Genomic DNA, 21,210 nt, shown 5'->3' with positions numbered 1-21,210 from the left:
TGGGGCAAGGGTGGGGCGAAGACCAAGCATCTGGGTAGGAAGGCTACTTTCATCCTGTTGGCATGTTTTCCCGTGTGCATGTATTACTTGAAAAAAAAAAAAAATGCAAGGAGCATGGGGGAGGAAAGGAAGGCCAATGTCAATAAGCTACATCATCTTCTGTGATAGTGAGTCAACAGAAAATGTCTTAAATTAATAAATCAAGAAACAGCTGCACAAGCATCTTATTTAGAGTTACAGAGATAAACACCAGAAGAACTAAAAACGGAAACAATATTTCAAACAGTTGCCTCTGGGAAATGCGACTTGGGGAGAAAAGGAAGGAGAGAAGGGGCCAGGGCGGTGCTTTCATTAGAAGCCCTTTTGTACCTTTTACTGTGTGTGTGCACATATTACTTTAATGAAAAATTTTGAAGGCAAAAAAATAAAGGAAAAATGATACTGTTTTTTTTTTTTTTTCCTTAAAAAAAAAAAAAAAGAACCTTACTTTAGGGCTCTAAGAGATGCCAAAAAGTTCACTGATATGAAGTAAAGACAGTCACTGATTATTGTTATTGTTAGGAATAACAATGTTGGAAGCCAAAGCATTCATGCTGAATATGACGACTGATATTCTAGTTATTTTCCAAAGCAAGCAAAATAAAGATGTAATAATTTGGTTTACCAAAGAGAATTCTTCAGACTTATTCTCAAACAGGAAAAGCTAATTTAATATATGCTAATATAGGCGCATTCCCATTATACTCTTTTACAGAACTTATATTTCAATTAGTAACCAAATATTTATGTAAACTCCTTATGAGCAGACATAATTTTTATTCACCATTGTATCCCCAACACTTGGCACCAGTGTCTAGCACATAGGAAACACTCAATTATTATTTCTTAAAGGAATGAGTGAATAGATGAAAAAAATGAATGAACAAATACTGGTTGTAGATAATTCTTCTGCCATGAGATGCCATGAGACCAGAAGAATCCTGATGAAAAAAGAGAAAAGTATGGACCAAATTACAAATTCTCAATGGAATCTAGACTTTCTGGAATGAATGAGGCTGGATACCCCACAAATACCGCCTGAAATAATATTTAAACTTTAAACCTTAAACCAAAACTATTCCTTGAAGTCCTCATTAAACAAACAAACAAAAAAAAAAGTTTATCTTAACTAGTAAAGTACATCTGCTCTGAGTTTGTGCTGTTTTAAAGAATTATCTATATGAGAACAAATTGAGGAAGGCAACTCAAAAGGTTAGATGGTGTAATGGGTTGAATTGTGTCCCCTCAAAATATGTGTCAATTTGGTTAGGCCATGTGTGGTTGTCCTCCATTTTGTGATTTTCCTATGTGTTATAAATCATAATCTCTGCCTGTGGTTAAAGAGGATTAGGGTGGGATATAACACCCTTGCTCAGGTCACATCCCTGACCCAATGTAAAAGGATTTTCCCTGGGATGTGACCTGCTCCACCTTAGGAAAGAGAAGCAAGCAGAGAGTTGGGGACCTTATACCACCAGGAAAGCAGCACTAGGAGCAGGGCGCGTCCTTTGGACCCTGGGTCCCTCTACCTGAGAAGCTCCTTGACCATGGTAAGACTGAGGACAAGGACCTTCTTCCGGAGCCGACAGAGAAAGAAAGCCTTCCCCTGGAGCTGATGCCTTGAATTTGGACTTTTAGCCTACTTTACTGAGAGGAAATAAATTTCTCTTTGTTAAAGCCATCCACTTGTGGTATTTCCATTATAGCAGCTCTAGATGACTAAGACAGATGGAAAGCTCAGGAGGCAGTAAGTTTAAAATAATGGTGGTTGAATATATGGAAAAGGAAAATGAGAATGATAGCACATCTTGGAGCATGTATACAATGCCACTGAATTGTACATGTAGAAACTGTTAAAACCGTATGTTTGTGACTATGTATACTTTCACCAAAAATAAATCAGTCAACACTGAATGTAGAAAAGTCTACACTTTATATTAATCTCTAAGAAAACTGAAAAAATGTAGTTTAATTCATTCATTCATCAATATTCCAAATATCTTACTGAATACTTACAATATATAAAGCACTGTACAATGTACTATAATGTACATAACACACTGTTCTAGGAGGGTTATATACACTAACCTATTTAAACCCCACAACATTCCTACAATATAGTTACATTATCATCTACTTTACATGAAAGCTGAGATACAAAAAAAGATTAACTTATGAAAGATCACAAAAATATAAAAGTACATCTCTCCCCACAAGAACTTCAAACTCTGAGAGGACAAATAACTCTTACACACAAATAATTATAAAAACGAGCAAATGTAAAAATAAAATACTTTTAAGAATAAACAAATAATTTTTTTTTTTTTTTAATTTTATTTAAAAGCCCACCTCTCGTCTGTCAGTTTCTCATACTCTGGTGGCTTGGGTGTTGCTGTTATGCTGGAAGCTATGCCACCAGTATTTCAAATATTAGCAGGGTCACCCATGGTGGACAGGTTTCAGCACAGCTTCCAGACTAAAACAGACTAGGAAGAAGGACCTGGTGATCTACTTCTAAAAAGAAACTGATCAGTGAAAACGTTGTGAACAGCGGTGAAACATTACCTGATATAAAGCCAGAAAATGAGCCCCACAGGATGGAAGGCACTCAAAATATGACTAGGGAAGAGAGGCCTCCTTAAAATAGAGTTGATGTTAATGACACGGATGGAGTCAAGCTTTTGGGACCTTCATTTGCTGATGTGGAATGACTCAAAATGAGAAGAAACAGCTGTAAACTTACATTAATAATCAGAATGTGGAACACATGAAGTATGAATCTATGAAAATTGAAGTTGACAAAAATGAAATGCATAAACGTCAGTATCCTAGGCATTAGTGAGTTGAACTAGACTGGTACTGGTGATTTTGAATTGGACAATCATATGGTCTACTGTGCCAGGAGTGACAAGTTGGAGAGCGATGGCGTCACATTCATCATAAACAAGAACATTTTGAGATCTATCCTGGAGTACAATGCTGTCAGTGCTAGCATTAATATCCATATGCCTACAAGGAAGACGAGTTAATGTAACTATTATTCAAATTTAATCATCAGCCACTAATGTCAAAGATGAAGAAATTGAAGATTTTTACCAACTTCTGCAGTCTGAATTTGATCAAACATGCTATCAAGATGCATAATTACTGGTAATTGGAATGCAAAAGGTGGAAATAAAGAGGAAGGATCAGTAGTTGGAAAATATTGCCTTGATGATAGAAATGATACTGGAGAGCGTGTGATAGAATTTTGCAAGACCATTGACTTATTAATTGAAAATACCTTTTTTCAACAACATAAACAGGGACTATACACATGGACTTGGTCAGATGGAAGACACAGGAATTGAATCGACTACATATGGGAAAGAGACTATAGAGAAGCTCAACATCATCAGTCAGAACAAGGCCAGGGGCTGACTACAGAACAGACCATCATTTCTCCTATGCAAGCTCCAGTCGAAGCAGAATAAAATTTTAAGAAGTCCACCCGAGCCAAAGAATCACCTTCAGTATATGCCACCTGAATTTAGAGACCATCTCAAGAATAGATTTTATGCACTGAACACTAATGAATGAAGACTAGACAAGTTGTGGGATGACATCAAAGACACCATACATGAAGAAAGCAAAAGGTCACTAAAAAGACAGGAAAGAAAGGAAAGACCAAAATGGATATCAGAAGAGACTCTGAAACTTGCACTTGAAGGTAGAGTAGCTAAAGCAAATGGAAGAAATAATGAAGTAAAAGAGCTGCACAGAGATTTCCAACAGCAGCTTGAGAAATAAAGTAAAGTATTATAACGAATTGCACAAAGACCTGGAGTTAGAAAGGGAAGAACATCACTGGCATTTCTTGGGCCAGAAGAACTGAAGAAAAAATTGAAGACTTGAGTTGCAATTACTGAAGAATTCAGCGGGCAAATGACTGAATGATGCAGTAAGCATCAAAAGAAGATGGAAGGAATACACAGAATCACTGTACCAAAAAGAACTGGTTGCACTCAACCATTTCAGGAGGTTACATATAATCAGGAACTAATGGCGCTGAAGGAAGAAGCCCAAGCTGCACTGAAGCATTGTCAAAACACAAGGCTTCAGGAATTGACAGAATACCAATTAAGATGTTTCAGTAAACAAATGCAACACTGGAAGTGCTCACTCATCTATGCCAAGAAATTGGGAAGACAGCTACCTGGACAGTCAACTGGTAACAATCCATATCTGTGCCCATTCCAAAGAAAGGCGATTCAACAGAATGTGGAAATTATCAAATAATAACAATAGAATCACACACAAGTAAAATTTTGCTGAAAATAACTCAAAAGCAGTCGCAGCAGTACATCGACAGGGAACTGTCAGAAATTCAAGCTGGATTTAGAAGAAGACACGCAACGAGGGGTATTATTGCTGATGTCAGATCGATCCTGGCTGAATGCAGAGAATACCAGAAAGATGTTTACTTGTGTTTTACTGACTATGCAAAGGTATTCAACTGTGTGGATCATAAGTTATGGATAACATTGCAAAGAATGGAAATTCCAGAATACTTAATTGTGCTCACACGGAACCTGTACATACACCAAGAGGCAGTTGTTCGAACAGAACACAGGGATACTCTGTGATTTAAAATCAAGATAGGTGTATGTCAGGTTTGTATCCATTCACCATACTTTTTCAATCTCTATGCTGAGGAAACAATCCAAGAAGCTGGACTATATGAGAAAGAATACGGCACCAGGGTTGGAGGAAGACTTATTAACAACCTGTGTTGTGCAAATGACACAACCTTGCTTGCTCAATGTGAAGAGGACTTGAAGCACTTACTGATGAAGATCAAAGACCACAGCCTTCAGCATGGATTATACCTCAACATAAAGAAAACAAAAATCCTCACAACTGGACCAATAAGCAATATCATGATAAACAGAGAAAAGATTGAAGTTGTCAAGGATTTCATTTTATTTGGATCCTCAATCAATGCACATGGAACAGCAGTCAAGAAATCAAACGATGTATTGCATTGGGCAAATCTGCTGCAAAAGACCTCTTTAAAGTGTTAAAAATCAAAGATGTCACTTTAAGGACTAAGGTGTGCCTGACCCAAGCACACCTTAAATTGTGTCCCCAAAAGTTATGTGTCATGATTGGCTAGGACATGATTCCCAGTATTGTGTGGTTGTCCTCCATTTTGTGATCTGATGTAATTTTCCTATGTGTTGTAAATCCTCATCTCCGCCTGTGGTTAATGAAGCAAGATTAGATTATGTTAAAGAGGATTAGGGTAGGATGCAACACCCTTACTTGTGTCTCAGCCCTGATCAGTTGTAAAGGTAGTTTCCCTGAGGTGTGGCCTGCATCATCTTTTATTTTACAGGAGAGAAAATTGAGCAGAGAAATAGGCACCTCATACCACCAACAAAGAAGTGCCAGGAGCAGAGCATTTCCTTCAGATCTGGGGTCTCTGCACTGAAAAGCTCCTAAACCAGGGGAGATTGATGTTAAGGACCATTCCTCAGAACCTACAGAGACAGAAAGCCTTCCTCTGGAGCCGGCACCCTGAATTGAGACTTCTAGCCTCTGAAACTGTGAAAGACTAAATTTCTATCTGCCAAAACCATGTACTTATGGTATTTCTGTTACAGCAGCGCTAACACTGTAGCATTTTCAATCACTCCATATTCATGCAAAGCTGGACAATAAATATGGAAGCACGAAGAAGAATTGATGCTTTTGAATGATGGTGTTGGCGAAGAATACTGAATACACTATGGACTGCCAGAAGAACGAACAAATCTCTCTTGGAAGAAGTACAGCCAGAATGCTCCTTAAAAGCAAGGATGGCAAGACTTCGTTTCACGTACTTTGGATATGTTATCAGGGGGAAAAAGTCCCTGGAGAAGGGCATCATGCTTGGTAAAGTAGAGGGTAAGCAAAAAGAGTAAGACCCTCAACCAGATGGACTGACGCAGTAGCTACAACAATGTACTTAAACATAGCAACGATTGTAGGATGGCGGGGGACCAGGCAGTGCTTCATTCTGTTGTAGACAGGGTCAATATGAGTAGGAGCTGACTTGATGGCATCTAACAACAATTTAAAAGCATGGTTAAAGTTTTAGATTGTCTGGGATGGCAGAGAACGTATGGCAGAAAAACGATTCTCAAAGGTAAGCTAAGGACGTTTTGGATGGAACACACTAAGCACTACAGAAAATTTAGAATCCTGGGTCCCTGTGTATTAATGATGATAGCAGTCCCCGAATACTATGACAACCAAGACTATGCTGACACATTTCCAAATAAAAGGGAAAGATAGGTTGGAGCCAAATAATGGAAGGTTCACCAACACCAGGTTCGGGCTTTTATACTCAGTATTCAACAAGAAGCCACTATGTATTTACTTTAAAAATAATTGTTTCACTGAAAATGAACAGAAACAATTCAGTACATAAAATAATTCAAACAAAATGAAATATTTAAAGTCTTCTTGTCACTTAAGTCATCCAGTTTCCCTCCATAAAGGCAAATATTATTGATAATTTCTTATGCATCTTCCCTGAAATAATCTATAGCTATACAAGCATATATACCCATCTTTTGTTTTTACAAAAGAGAATCACACTAAGCACATTTTTCCATCCTTTGCTTATTCATTGAAGACTTCTAAGCTTGGGAATGACATCACCATATCTATATTTTAGAAACAACTAAGATGGATCAAAAGTGTGGCTACGGGGTAGATGGTAGCTATGGGAAAAAGTCAGTGAATGGGGCTAGAGTAACAAGATAGAAAGCTCTTATAATAATCTGAATTATGGTATCAAGAGAATGGATTAATACTACATATCAAGAGTACAAAAGAACAAAGAGTGATAAATAAAAAGAAGAAATTAATAGGTAAACATTATTTGGATCCTGACTCAAACAAACCAACTTTAAAAATAAATAAATAAAACTATGGGAAAATTGAACAAATCTGAATAAAGATGTGATATTAAAAGGTATTAAGGAAAAAGGTTATTAAGGGATAAATATTTTTAGGAATAATAACTGTATTATAGTTACGCTTTTAAAAGACGCATTGTCTTGGTATGTAACAGAGATATATAATGTTTACATTCGAAACATGATTTGCCTCAAAATAATCAGAGAACATCGATTGAGAAATCAGACAAACTTATATCGCACATCCTATAATGCAATTCTCTGCTTTTAGCCAGGATTCATCTGACATTAGCAACGATATCCCTCGTTATCAAAACGATGTTTACCCGTGCTTTTTTGACTATGCAAAGGCATGTGGCTGTGTGGATAATAACAAACTATGGATAACATTGTGAAGAACGGAAATTCCAAAACACTCAAATCATTCTCCTGTGGAACCTGCTCATAGATCAAGAGGCAGTTGTTCCAACAGAACAAGTGGATACTGTGTGGTTTAAAATCAGGAAAGGTGTGTGTCAGGGCTGCATTCTTTCACCATACTTCCCCAATCTGTATGTTGAGCAAATAATCCGAGAAGCGGGACTATGTGAAGAAGAGCGAGGCATCAGGACTGGAGGAAGACTCAGTTAACAACCTGCATTATGCAGATAATACAATCTTGCTTCCTGACCTAAAAGTGAAGAGGACTGGAAGCACTTACTAATCAAGATCAAAGACCGTAGTCTTCAGTATGGATTACACTTCAACATAAAGAAAACAAAAATCCTCACAACTGGACCAGTAAGCAACATCATGATAAACAGAGAAAAGACTGAAGTTGTCAAGGATTTTGTTTTACTTGGATCCATAATCAGCACCTATGGAAGCAGCAGTTAAGAAATCAAAAGATGCATTGCACTGGGCAAATTTTCCGCAAAAAAATCTCTTTAAAATGTTAGAAAGCAAAGATGTCATTTTAAGGACTAAGGTGCACCTGACCCAAGACATGGTGTTTTCAATCACTTCATATGCATGTGAAAGCTGGACAACGAATAAGGAAGGCCAAAGAAGAGCTGACACCTTTGAATTGTGGTGTTGGTGAAGAATATTGAATAAACCACTGACTGCCAAAAGAACAAACAAATCTGTCTTAGAGGAAGTATAGCCAGAATGCTCCTTAGAGGTAAGGATGACAAGATTTCGTCCCACATACTTTGGGCGTGTTATCAGGAGGGACCAATCCCTGGAGAAGGACATCATGCTTGGTAAAGTAGAGGATCAGTGAAAAAGAGGAAGATCCTCAAACAAGATGACTGACACAGTGGTTGCAATAATGGGTTCAAGCATAACAACGATCATGAAGATGTCACAGGACTGCGCAGTATTTCGTTCTACTGTACGTGGGTTGCAATGAGTCTTGACTCGATGGCACCTAGCAACAACAACATAATGCTATTTATTTATTGTATGGCAAGTTACATAATCTCAATAAGGCTCATTTTCTCATCTGTGATAGGAAAAAAAAATGCCAATTCACAGGCTTATTATAGAGATTAATTTAAATAATATATGTATAAAACAATAATCCGAGGGGTTGAGAAAGAGAGTAGCCTGGCTCAGACAGAGATGATAATTACTGATGCATGGTGATGGTTACATGGGGATTAATTATACCACTCTCTACACCATTGAACATGATTAAGATTTCCACAAAAAAAGTTAATTAAGATAAGAATCAAAGAACTTTCACTTCTGGCCAAGATGGAGTAATGGAGACCAGATTTACTCTCTCACCTGAAACAAATTAGAAAACAGACAAAACTTAAGCAAGTTTTCAAGACACTGGACATAATGAAGCAAAAGACAAGGATTCCTGAGACATGGAAAATGAAATGAGCTTTAGGATAGTTTCCTGATCATGACACAAGAAAGAGTGCCCAGGCAGAGTCCAACGGACTCCCTGACTTGAGTAGACAGAACTGAGAATACAGGAAACCAGGGTGGTTAGACTCACACAACAGAGTAACATAAAGGAGGGTGGCACAGAAAGAGAACTACGAAGATCTGCAAATGGTCTCTCTTGAGTGTTCAGCAGAATACTGATCAGCACATGTATGTTAGGAAACTACCTGAAGCCAGAAAAAGAACCACCTGAAAAGATTAGAGGAAAGAATATTCAACACTTACATTTTTATTGCTGTTATGTGCTGTGAGACAATTTTAACTCACAGTGACTGTATGTGACAAAGTAGAAATCCATAGGGATTTCTGGGCTCTAACCTTTATTTTTTATTTTTTTTTAACCTTTATAGGAGCAGATCACCAGGTATTTCTCCTGTGGAGCCACTAGGTGGATTCAAACCGCCAACCTTTAGGTTAGCAGCTGAGCACTTAACTGTTGCGTCAGCAGGGCTACTTCAGCACTTACGCAGGGCTATGAATAGTTTCTGTTTCCGAAAGTCAGATTAAAAAGCTTCATAATTCTCTAGAGAAATGGGTACTCAGAATGGTTTTGCTTCAGCAGTGGAATGTAATTAGTGCTACATTAAACACGCTCAGCTGCTAACTGAGAGGTTGGCAGTTTGAACACACCCAGCAGTTTCGTAGGAGAAAGAACTGGAAGTCTGCTTCCATAAAGATTACAGCCAAGAAAACCCTATAGGGCAGTTCTACATTGTCAAATGGGGTCACTATGATTCAAAATCAACTCAATGGCACATACCAACAATAACAACAACACTAAACACTACTCTGGTCCCACTTAACAAATCTTAAAAGCAAGACGCATAAAGATGAAAGTGTCCCAAGTAACTTAATTGTGTCGCAGAAGAAAGTTCAAAAATATTTATTGAATTACATACCTATTCAGCAGTCAACAAAATAAAAGTCATACTGTCTAGTATTTAATCAAAAAGTGTCAGACATGAAAAGTAGAAAAATACTATGCATAATGTATAGAAAACACACAAAAGTGACACAGATGTTCGAATTCGCAAAGACAAAACAATCGCTATAGCTAAATTCTATATGTTCAAATAACTACGGAAAAAATGAAACCCTGGTGGTATAGTGGTTAAGTGCTACGGCTGCTAACCAAAGGGCAGCAGTTCGAATCCGCCGGGTGCTCCTTGGAAACTCTATGAGGACAGTTCTATTCTGTCCTGTAGGGTCGCTATAAGTCAGAACCGACTCGACGGCACTGGACTGGGTAAAGAACAGACAAAGACACGAATTTAACCTCTAGCGATAAAAGTTACAATTTCTGAGATGCTAGAACACTATATGGAATTAATAGCAGATTAGAAATTGCAGAAGAAAATATTAGTGAACTTGAAAACATGGTAACAGAAACTAACAAAAATACAGGTATGTTGTTGCTGTTAGGTGCCGTCAAGTTGGTTCAGACTCGGAGGTGAGGCCAAGATGGCAGAATAGTCAGATGCTTCTGGCCATCCCTCTTACAACAAAGACCCAAAAAATCAAGTGAAACAATTATATTTACGCCAGCTCCACTAATGTGGGGAGCTCAGGACAGAAGTGCATCCTGTCCAGGCATAAACAGTACACGGACTTTGAATACCTTTCCCCTCTGCATGGACCTGTGTGGGCCTATTCCAGGAGAAGAGGCCCTTGCTGGAAGACTGCGACTGTTTAAGCTGTGCGGTGGAGAGACGGGGGTTTGATATATGACATGGCTTTGCCTATTAAACAGGGTCCTCGTCTACCCACATGAGGGGCCTAAGGACTAGTATCTCCACTCAGATCACTCAGCCACCCGTGACAGGTGTCCAGGGGTAACTGATACCTCCCAGTCCTTACAACCAAAAGCACCGGGTGCCCATGGTCCATCTGCAGAACGCACCCTCCTCTATGCTCTAGGGAACAGGGATGTGCTCTCCTCAGAGACACTCGAGGGATGATTCTCAGCCCCCTCCCCTGTTGACAGCCTGACTCCCTACTGCAACCAGATACCTGGACCTACACCAATAAACCCTGCCCCTCTAAGACTGTACGGCAGAGCCAGTACCACACACTTGATGACCAGCTACCTGGACACCTAAGCTGAATCCATACAAGAAAAGTAAGTGCACTTAAAAGCTCATATACATGAGAACAGCTCTAGCCATCTCGTGACAGGACATTAGAGCCCCAAAGGGAAAAATGATCAAGCTAGCTCACTCAAGCATCCCATTTGGGCTTATCAAAACAAAACAAACAAAACCAAACATAAAATGAACTAATAACTTATAGATGGCTTGGAGCCAACAGTCAATACCAAACTACATAAAGAAACAGACCATGATCACTTCAACAAGCTCTCAAAACAGAGAATCACAGGATCTTCTAGATGAAGGTGACTTCCTAGAATTACCAGATGCAGAATTCAAAATATTAATACACAGAACTCTTCAAGACATAAGTAAAGGAGATCAGGCAATATGCAGAACAAGCCAAGAAACGAACAGATAAAACAGTTAAAGAAATTAAAAAGATTCTTCAAGAACATAATGAAAAATTTAATAAGCTGCAAGAGTCCTTAGAGAGACAGAAATTAGAAATTCAGAAAATTAACAATAAAATTACAGAATTAGACAACTCAAAAGAAAGTCAGAGTAGCAGAATTGAGCAGATGGAAAGCAGAATTGGTGAGGTTGAAGATAAAGCACTTGGCACCAATATCTTTAAAGAAAAATCAGATAAAAGAATTTTAAAAAATGAAGAAACCTTAAGAATCATGTAGGACTCTATCGAGACAAATCACCTACGAGTGATTGGAGTACCAGAACAAGGAGGGATAACAGAAAATACAGAGAGAATGCTGAGGAGTTGTTGGCAGAAAACTTCCCTGATATCATCAAAGATGAGAAGAAATCAATCCAAGATGCTCATCAAACTCCACATAAGGTAGATTTGAAAAGAAAGTTACCAGGACATATTATAATCAAACTTGCCAAAACCAAAGATAAAGAGAGAATTTTAAGAGCAGCTAGGATAAAAGAAAAATCGCCTACAAAGGACAGTCAAAAACAATAAACTCGTACTACTTGCCAGAAACCATGCAGGCAAGAAGGCAATGAGATGACTTATATAAGGCACTGAAGAAAAAAACTGCCAGCCAAGACTCATATTTCCAGCAAAACTGTATCTCAAATATGAAGGTGAAATTAGGACATTTCCAGATAAACAGAAGTTTAGGGATTTCGTAAAAACCAAACCAAAACTACAAGAAATACTGCAGGGAATTCTTTGGTTAGACAACCAATAATGTCAGGTATCAACCCAAGACTAGAACAGTGAATGGAGCAGTCAGATGTCAATCCAGACAGGGAAATCACAACAATAAATCAAGATTAAAAAAAGCTCAAAACTGGAAACAATGATGCCATTATGTAAAAGAAGACCACGTTAAAATAATAAAGAGAGACAAAGAAATGCAGTCAAAGATCTTTCATATGGAGAGGGAAACAATGTCATATAAAGAAATAAAAGTTAGGTTTAAACTTAGAAAAATAGGGATAAATATTAAGGTAACCGCAAAGGAGACTAACTATCCTACTCATAAAATAAATCACAAGAAAAAAATAGAGACTCAGCAGAAAGAATATCAACAACAAATAAGAGGAAAAGACAATATATAAACTTCTCTGCACTAAAAATTAAGTGGAAAAAAGAAACTGTCAACAACACACAAAAAAAGACATCAAAATGACAGCACTAAACTCATGCCTGTCCATAATTATGTGGAATGTTAACGGACTAAATGCACCAATAAAGGACAGAGAGTGGCACAATGGATAAACAAACACGATCCGTCCATATGCTGCCTACAAAAGACACACCTTAGGCTTAGAGACACAAACTAAAACTCAAAGGATGGAAATAAATATATCAAGCAAACAACAATTAAAAAAGAGTAGGAGTGGCAATATTAATTTCTGACAAAATAGACTTTAAAGTTAAATCCACCACAGAGGATAAGGAAGGGCACTATATAATGATTAAAGGGACAATATACCAGGAGGATACCACCATATTAAATATTTATGCATCCAATGAGAGGGATGCAAGACACATAGAACAAACTCTAACAGCATTGAAAAGTGAGATAGACAGCTCCACAATTATACTAGAAGACTTCAACGCACCACTTTCAGAGAAGGACAGGACATCCACAAAGAAGATCAAGAAAGACACAGAAGACCTAAATGCCAAAATCAACCAACTCGACCTTATAGACATACACAGAACACTCCGCCCAACAGCAGCCAAGTATACTTTCTTTCCTAGGGCACATGGAACATTCTCTAGAATAGACCACATATTAGGTCATACAGCAAGCCTTAGCAGAATCCAAAACATTGAAATATTACAAAGCATCTCCTCTGACCACAAGGCCATAAAAGTAGAGATCAATTACAGAAAAAGCAGGGAAAAGAAATCAAACATTTGGAAACTAAACAATACCCTATTCAAAAAAGACTGGGCTACAGAAGACAATAAGGATGGAATAAAGAAATTCATAGAATCCAGTGAGAATGAAAACACTTCCTATCAGAACGTTTGGAACACAGAGAAAGCAGTGCTCAGAGGTCAATCTATATCAATAAATGCATACATAGAAAAAGAAGAAAGGGACAAAATCAAAGAATTATCCCTACAACTTGAACAAATAGAAAGCAACAAAAGAAACCTTCAGGCACTAGAAGGAAGTATCTCTATTTGCAGCTGACATAATCTTATACACAGAAAACCCTAAAGAATCCTCAAGAAAACTACTGGAAGTAATAGAAGAGTTTAGCAGAGTATTAGGGTACAAGATAAGCATACAAAAATCAGTTGGATTCCTCTACACCAAAAAAAAGAACATCGAAGAGGAAATCACCAAATCAATACCATTTACAGTAGCCCCCAAGAAGATAAAATACTTAGGAATAAATCTTACCAGAGATGTAAAAGACTTATACAAAGAAAACTATAGTACACTTCTGCAAGAAACCAAAAGAGACTTATATAAGTGGAAGAACATACCCTGCTCGTGAATAGGAAGACTTAACATTATAAAAATGTCTATTCTACCAAAAGCGATCTGAACATTTAATGCAATTCCAATCCAAATTCCAACGACATTCTTTAATGAGATGGAGAAACAAATCACCAACTTCATATGGAAGCGAAAGAGGCCCTGGATAAGTAAAGCATTACTAAAAAAGAAGAACAAAGTGGGAGGCCTCACTCTACCTGATTTTAGAACCTATCATGCTGCCACAGTAGTTAAAACAGCCTGGTACTGGTACAACAATAGGTACATAGACTAACGGAATAGAATTGAGAATCCAGACATAAGTCCATCCACATACGAGCAGCTAATATTTGACAAAGGCCCAAAGTTAGTTAAAAGGGGAAAAGACGGTCTTCTTAACAAATGGTGCTGGCATAACTGGATATCCATCTGCAAAAAAAAAATGAAACAGGACCCACACCTCACTCCATACACGAAAACAAACTCAAAATCGATCAAAGGCCTAAATATAAAATCTAAAATGATAAAGATCATGGAAGAAAAATAGAGATAACGCTAAGAGCCCTAATACATGGCAATAAACAGTAAACAAAACATTACTAACAACGCAGAGGAGAAACTAGACAACTGGAAGCTTCTAAAAGTTAAACACCTGTGCTCATCCAAAAACTTCATCGAGAGAGTAAAAAGATTACCTACAAACTGGGAAAAGCTTTTTACCTATGACATTTCCGATCAGCGTCTGATCTCTAAAATCTACGTGATTCTGCAAAAACTTAACAACAAAAAGACAACCCAATTAAAAAATGGGCTAAAGATATGAACAGACACGTCACTAAAGAAGATAATCAGGTGGCTAAGAGATACATGAGGAAATGCTCACAATCATTAGCCATTAGAGAAATGCAAATCAAAACTACAATGCAATTCCCTCTCACCCCAACAAGGCTGGCAGTATTCCAAAAAACATAAAATAATAAACGTTGGAGAGGTGGTGGAGAGACTGGAACACTTACACACTGCTGGTGGGAACGTAAAACGGTGCAACCACTTTGGAAATCGATATGGTGCTTCCTTAAAAAGCTAGAAATAGAACTACCATACGATCCAGCAATCCTACTTCTGGAATACATCCTAGAGAAATAAGAGCCTTTACATGAATACATATATACACACCCATGTTCTTTGCAGCACTGTTTATAATAGCAAAAAGATGGAAGCAACCAAGGAGCCCATCAACAGACGAATGGAAAAATAAATTACAGTGTATTCACACAATGGAATACCAGGCATCGATAAAGAACAATGATGAATCCGTGAAACATTTCATAGCATGGAGGAATCTGGAAGGCATTATGCTGAGTGAAATTAGTCAGTTGCAAAAGGAAACATATTGTATAAGACCACTATTGTAAGAACTCAGGAAATAGTTTAAACACAGAAGAAAATATTCTTTGATGGTTACGAGGGTGTGGAGGGAGGGAGAGGGGGATTCACTAATTAGATAGTAGACAAGAACTAATTAAGGTGAAGGGAAAGACAACACACAATACAGGCGAGATCAGCACAACCTGACTAAACCAAAAGCAAAGAAATTCCCGGAATAAACTGAATGCTTCGAAGCCCAGCTTATCAGGGCCAGGGGTTTGGCCATGATGGTTTCAGGGGACATCTAAGTCAATTGGCATAACGAAATCTATTTAGAAAACATTCTGCATCCCACTTTGGAGGGTGGTGTCTGGGGTCTTAAACGCTAGCAAACGGCCATCTAAGATGCATCAATTGGTCTCAACCTACCTGGAGCAAAGGAGAATGAAGAACGCCAAAGACACATGGTAATTATGAGCCCAAGAGACAGAAAGGGCCACAGAAACCAGAGACTACATCAGCCCGAGACCAGAAGAACTAGATGGTGCCTGGCTACAACCAATGACTGGCCTGACAGGGAACACAACAAAGAAACCCTGAGGGAACAGGAGAGCGTGGGATAAAAAAAAAAGACCCCAAATTCTCGTAAAAAGACCAGACTCAATGGTCTGACTGAGACTAGAATGACCCCAGGGGTCATGGTCCCCAGACGCTCTGTTAGCCCAAGACAGGAACCACTCCTAAAGGTAACTCTTCAGACAGGGATTGGACTGGACTATGGGACAAACAATGATACTAGTGAAGAATGAACCTCTTGCATCAAGCAGGCACATGAGAGTATGGTGGCATCTCCTTTCTGAAGGGGAGACGAGAGGGTAGAGAAGGTCAGAAGCTGGCCGAATGGACACGAAAAGAGAGAGTGGAGGGAAGGAGTATGCTGCCTCATTGTTGTTGTTGTTGTTGTTAGGTGCCGTCAAGTCCATTCCAACTCACAGTGACCCTATGCTATACAGAATGAAATGCTGCCCGGTCCTGAGCCATCCTTACAATCATTGTTATGCTTGAGCTCATTGTTGCAGCCACTGTGTCAATCCACCTCGTTGAGGGTCATCTTCTTTTCCACTCACTCTGTACTCTGCAAAGCATGATGCCCTTCTCCAGAGACTGATCCTTCCTGACAACATGTCCAAAGTACGTAAGATGCAGTCTCGCCATCCTTGCTTCTAAAGAGTATTCCAGTTGTACTTCTTCCAAGACAGATTTGTTCATTCTTTTGGCAGTCCATGGTATATTCAATATTCTTCGCCAACACCACAATTCAAAGGCATCAATTCTTCTTCAGCCTTCCTTATTCATTGTCCAGCTTTCACATGCATATGATGTGATTGAAAATACCATGGCTTGGGTCAGGCACACCTTAGTCTTCAAGATGACATCTTTGCTTTTGAACACTTTCAAGAGGTCTTCTGCAGTAGGCTTGCCCAACGTAATGCATCTTTTGATTTCTTGACTGCTGCTTCCGTGGGTGTTGATTGTGGATCCAAGTAAAATGAAATCCTTGACAACCTCAGTCTTTTCTCCGTTTATCATGATATTGCTCATTGGTCCAGTTGTGAGGATTTTTTTTTTTTTTTAATGTTGAGGTGCAATCCATACTGAAGGCTGTGGTCTCTGATCTTTATTAGTAAGTGCATTAAGTCTTCTTCACTTTCAGCAAGCAAGGCTGTGTCATCTGCATAACACAGGTTGTTAATAAGTCTTCCTCCAATCCTGATGCCCCGTTCTTCTTCATATAGTCCAGCTTCTCAGATTATTTGTTCAGCAAATCCTTTTGGTTTTCTAACTCCAGGTCTTTGCACATTTCATTATAATATTTTACTTTGTCTTCTCAAGCAACCCTTTGAAATCTCTGCTCAGCTCTTTTACTTCATCATTTCTTCCTTTCAGTTTAGCTACTCTGTGTTCAAGAGCAACTTTCAGAGTCTCCCATCTATAGCCTTACGAAACGTATTTTTTAAATAATAAGACTTGAAAGTCAAAAGTACTCCTTGCTGCATGGGCTTCAGAATGGATCTTGTGTTAGCAGACATGAAAACAACATTAATCTCCTTGTACATTTCTATTGCATCTCTGGTGACCAAGTGCATTGCCAATGAGCAGTAATATTTTTTTTCTCATTCAAAAATTTATACACAGATTGTTTTGGTACACTGGTTGCAATCCCTGCAACGTGTCAGTACTTTTCCTCTTTACCTTTACATCCTGGGTTCCCCACATCCATTTGTCCAGGTTTTCTGTCCTTTCCTGCTTTCTTGTCTTTGCTTTGGGCAGGTGTTGCCCATTAGGTCTACTATACTTGAGTCAACTAAGAAGCACATTCCTCACATGTGTTATTGTTTGTTTTATAGACCTGCCTAATCTTTGGCTGAAAGTGGACTTCAAGAGTAGCTCCAGTTCTGAGTTAGCAGGGTTTCCAGGGGCCTTAGTCTTGGGGATCCCTGCATTCTCTGTCAGATCAGTAAGTCTGTTCTGTAAGTTTTAATTTTGTTCTATATTTTTCTCCTGCTCTGTCTGGAACCCTCTATTGTGATCCCTCTCAGAGCAACTGGTGGTGGTAGCCAGGCACCATCTAGTTCTTCTGGACTCAGGCTGGTGGAGGCTGTGGTTCATGTGGTCGATTAGTCCTTTGGACTGAATGAGCAATAATATTTTGAAAGGAATTTTTTTTTTTTTTGGTAAGTACTGGGTCTCAAAAACTCAGCAATCCATTTTGTAAACAGGTGTGCTCTCTTCCAGGCTAAATGTTGTTCCATTTATAAAGCACAGGTAGAGCAGACTTAGCACAATTCTTATGGGCCCAAAGATTTTCAGAATTGTAAATAAGCATCGGCTTCAAAAAAAATTTTTTTTTTTTCGACTTAAGTTCACCAGCTGCATTATGCCCTATCAAGAAAGTTATAGCTTTGAAGCCAGGCATTGACTTCTCCTCTCTAGCTATATGCTTCCAATATAAGGCTGTTTCATCTACATTGAAAATCTGTTGTTTAGCTAGCAAGTGGCGATCTAAGATGCATCAGTTGGTCTCAACCCACCTGGAGCAAAGGAGAATGAACAACATCAAAAACAGAATGTAAGTATGAGCCCAAGAGACAAAAAGAGCCACATAAACCAGAGACTCCATCAGCCTGAGACTAGAAGAACTAGATGGTACCTGGCTACCATCAATGACTGCCCTGACAGGGAACACAACAGAGAATCCCTGATGGAGCAAGAGAACAGTGGGATGCAGACTTCAAATTCTCATAAAAAAAACCAGACTTCCAGTCCAAAGGACTAATGGACCACATCTAACACAGCCTCCACCAGACTGAGTCCAGAACAATGAGATGGTACCTGGCTATCACCACTGAGTGTTCTGACAGGGATCACAATAGAGGGTCCCAGACAGAGCTGGAGAAAAATGTAGAACAAAATTCTAACTGGAAAAGAAAGACCAGACTTGCTGGCCTGACAGAGACCGAAGAAACCCCGAGAGTATGGCCCCTGGACACCCTTTCAGCTCAGAAATGACATCATTCCTGAGGTTTACCTTCAGCCAAAGATTAAACAGGCCCATGGAACAAAGCAAGACTGAAGGGGTGTACCAGCCCTGGGGCAGGGACTGGAAGGCAGGAGGGAACAGGAAAGCTGGTAATGGGGAGCTCAGGGTTGAAAGGGTAGAGTGTTGCCATGTCATGGGGTTGTTAACCAATGTCATAGAACAATGTGTGTACAGTTTAATGAGAAATTAGTTTGTTCTGTAAACCTTCATCTAAAGTACAATAACAACAACAAAAAAAGAAACAGACATAATGGTCCGGCTGAGACTATAGGGACCCCAGAGGTCATGGCCCCTGGACCCTCTGTTAGTGAGCCCAAGACTCAAACCATTCTCAAAGCCAATTCTTCAGACAGGGATTGGACTGGACTATAAGACAGAAATTGATACTGGTGAGTGAGCTTCTTGGCTCACATAGACATATGAGACTATGTGAGCAGCTCCTGCCTAGAGGTGAGATGAGAAAGCAGAAGGGGACCGGAGCTGGTTGAATGGACACGGGGAATACAGGGTGGAGAGGAGGAGTGTGCTGTCACATTAAGGGGAGAGCAGCTAGGTTTACATAGCAAGGTGTGTATAAGTTTTTGTATGAGAGACTGACTTGAATTGTAAACTTCTACTTAAAACAATATAAACTTTTTTTTTTTTAAGTTTAAGGAAAATCTGTTGTTTAGTGTAGCCACCTTCATCAATTATCTTAGCCAGATTTTCTGGATAACTTGCTGCAATTACATTAGCACTTACTGCTTCACCTTGCACTTTTATGGGAACGGCTTCTTTCCTTAAACCTCATAAACAAACCTCTGCTAGCTTCAAACTTTCCTTCTGTACCTTCCTCACATCTCTCAGCCTTCACAGAATTGAAGAGTGTTAAGGCCTTGCTTTGGATCAGGCTTTGGCTTAAGGGAATGTTGTGGCTGGTTTGATCTTCTATCCAGACCACTAAAACCTCCTCCATATCAGCAATAAGTCTGTTTTACTTTCTTATTATTCCTGTGTTCACTGGAGTAGCACTTTTAATTTCCTTCAAGAACTTTTCCTTTGCGTTCACAATTTGTCTAACTGGTGCAAGAGGCTTAGCTTTCAGTCTATCTCAGCCTTCAACATGCTTTCCTCACTAAGCTTAATCACTTCTAGCTTTTGATTTAAAGTGAAAGATGTGCAACTCTTTCTTTCACTTGAACACTTAGAGGCCATTGTAGGGTTATTAACTGGCCTAATTTCAATACTGTCGTGTCTCAGGGAATAGGGAGGCCCATGGAAAGGGAAAGAGATAGGGGAAGGGCCGGTCAATGGAGCAGTCAGATCATACACAACATTTATCGATTAGCTTCACCATCATACACCCCAAAACAATTACAGTAGTAACAACAAAGATCACTGATCATACCATAACAGATAAAATAATAATGAAAAAGACTGAAGTACTGCAATAATTACTAAAATGTGACAGAGACACTAAATGAGCACATGCTGTTGGAAAAATGGCACCAACAGACTTGCTCTACACAGAGTTGCCACAAACCTTCAATTTGTAAAAAATGCAATATCTGTGAAGCACAATACAGTGAAGCACAATAAAATGAGGTATGCCTGAACAGAGAAAAAAAGAAACACTAAAAATAAATAAATAAACAGAACATCAGCGAGCTATGGGAGAACTTTAAGTGGCCTAATATATGTAAAACTGAAGTCCCCAAAGGAGAGAAAGGAGGCAGAAAAATATCTTGAGAAGAAATGTCCCAAATCTTTCTAAATTTGATGAAAACTATAAACCCACAGACCCAAGAAGTCAATAAACCCCAAGAAGCAGAAACATGAAGAAAATTACAAAGCCATGTTAATCAAATTGCTCAAAACCAGCCATAGAGAAAATAGTTAGCACAGCCAAGGGGAAAAAAGATATACTGCATACACAGAACAGATGACAGCAGACTTTCTATGTGAAACAATGTAAGTGAGAAGACAGTGGATGAAGAGCATCTAAAAAGTACTGGGGGAGGGGAGAAACTGTGAACCTAGGATTCAATACTCAGCGAAAATAACTTTAAAAAAAAAACACAAACCTTTTTCAGGCCTACAAAAGCTAAAAAAAAAAAAAAAAAAAAATTTTTTTTTTAATCCTTAAGACAGAAGAAAAATGGAAATGATAGCAGATGGAACATGGACCTATGCAAAGGAATGAAGAACACTGAAAGTGGTAACTACATGGATAAGTGTTTAAGATTTCTTTCAAGTCTCTTTAAGAGATAACTGAC

General features: G+C 38.8%; 1 protein-coding gene across 4 annotated transcripts in view; it reads right to left on the bottom strand.

The window, feature by feature from the left end:
* The window catches only part of CEP83 (centrosomal protein 83), a 170,721-nt gene that overhangs the window by 74,178 nt on the left and 75,333 nt on the right, over positions 1-21,210 (bottom strand). The window lies entirely within an intron of this gene.

Source organism: Loxodonta africana, chromosome 4 (assembly GCF_030014295.1).
Source record: "Loxodonta africana isolate mLoxAfr1 chromosome 4, mLoxAfr1.hap2, whole genome shotgun sequence".
NCBI lineage: Eukaryota > Metazoa > Chordata > Mammalia > Proboscidea > Elephantidae > Loxodonta > Loxodonta africana.
Note: the sequence above shows the minus strand (reverse complement) of the source record. Positions and strands in the feature narration are given on the sequence as shown.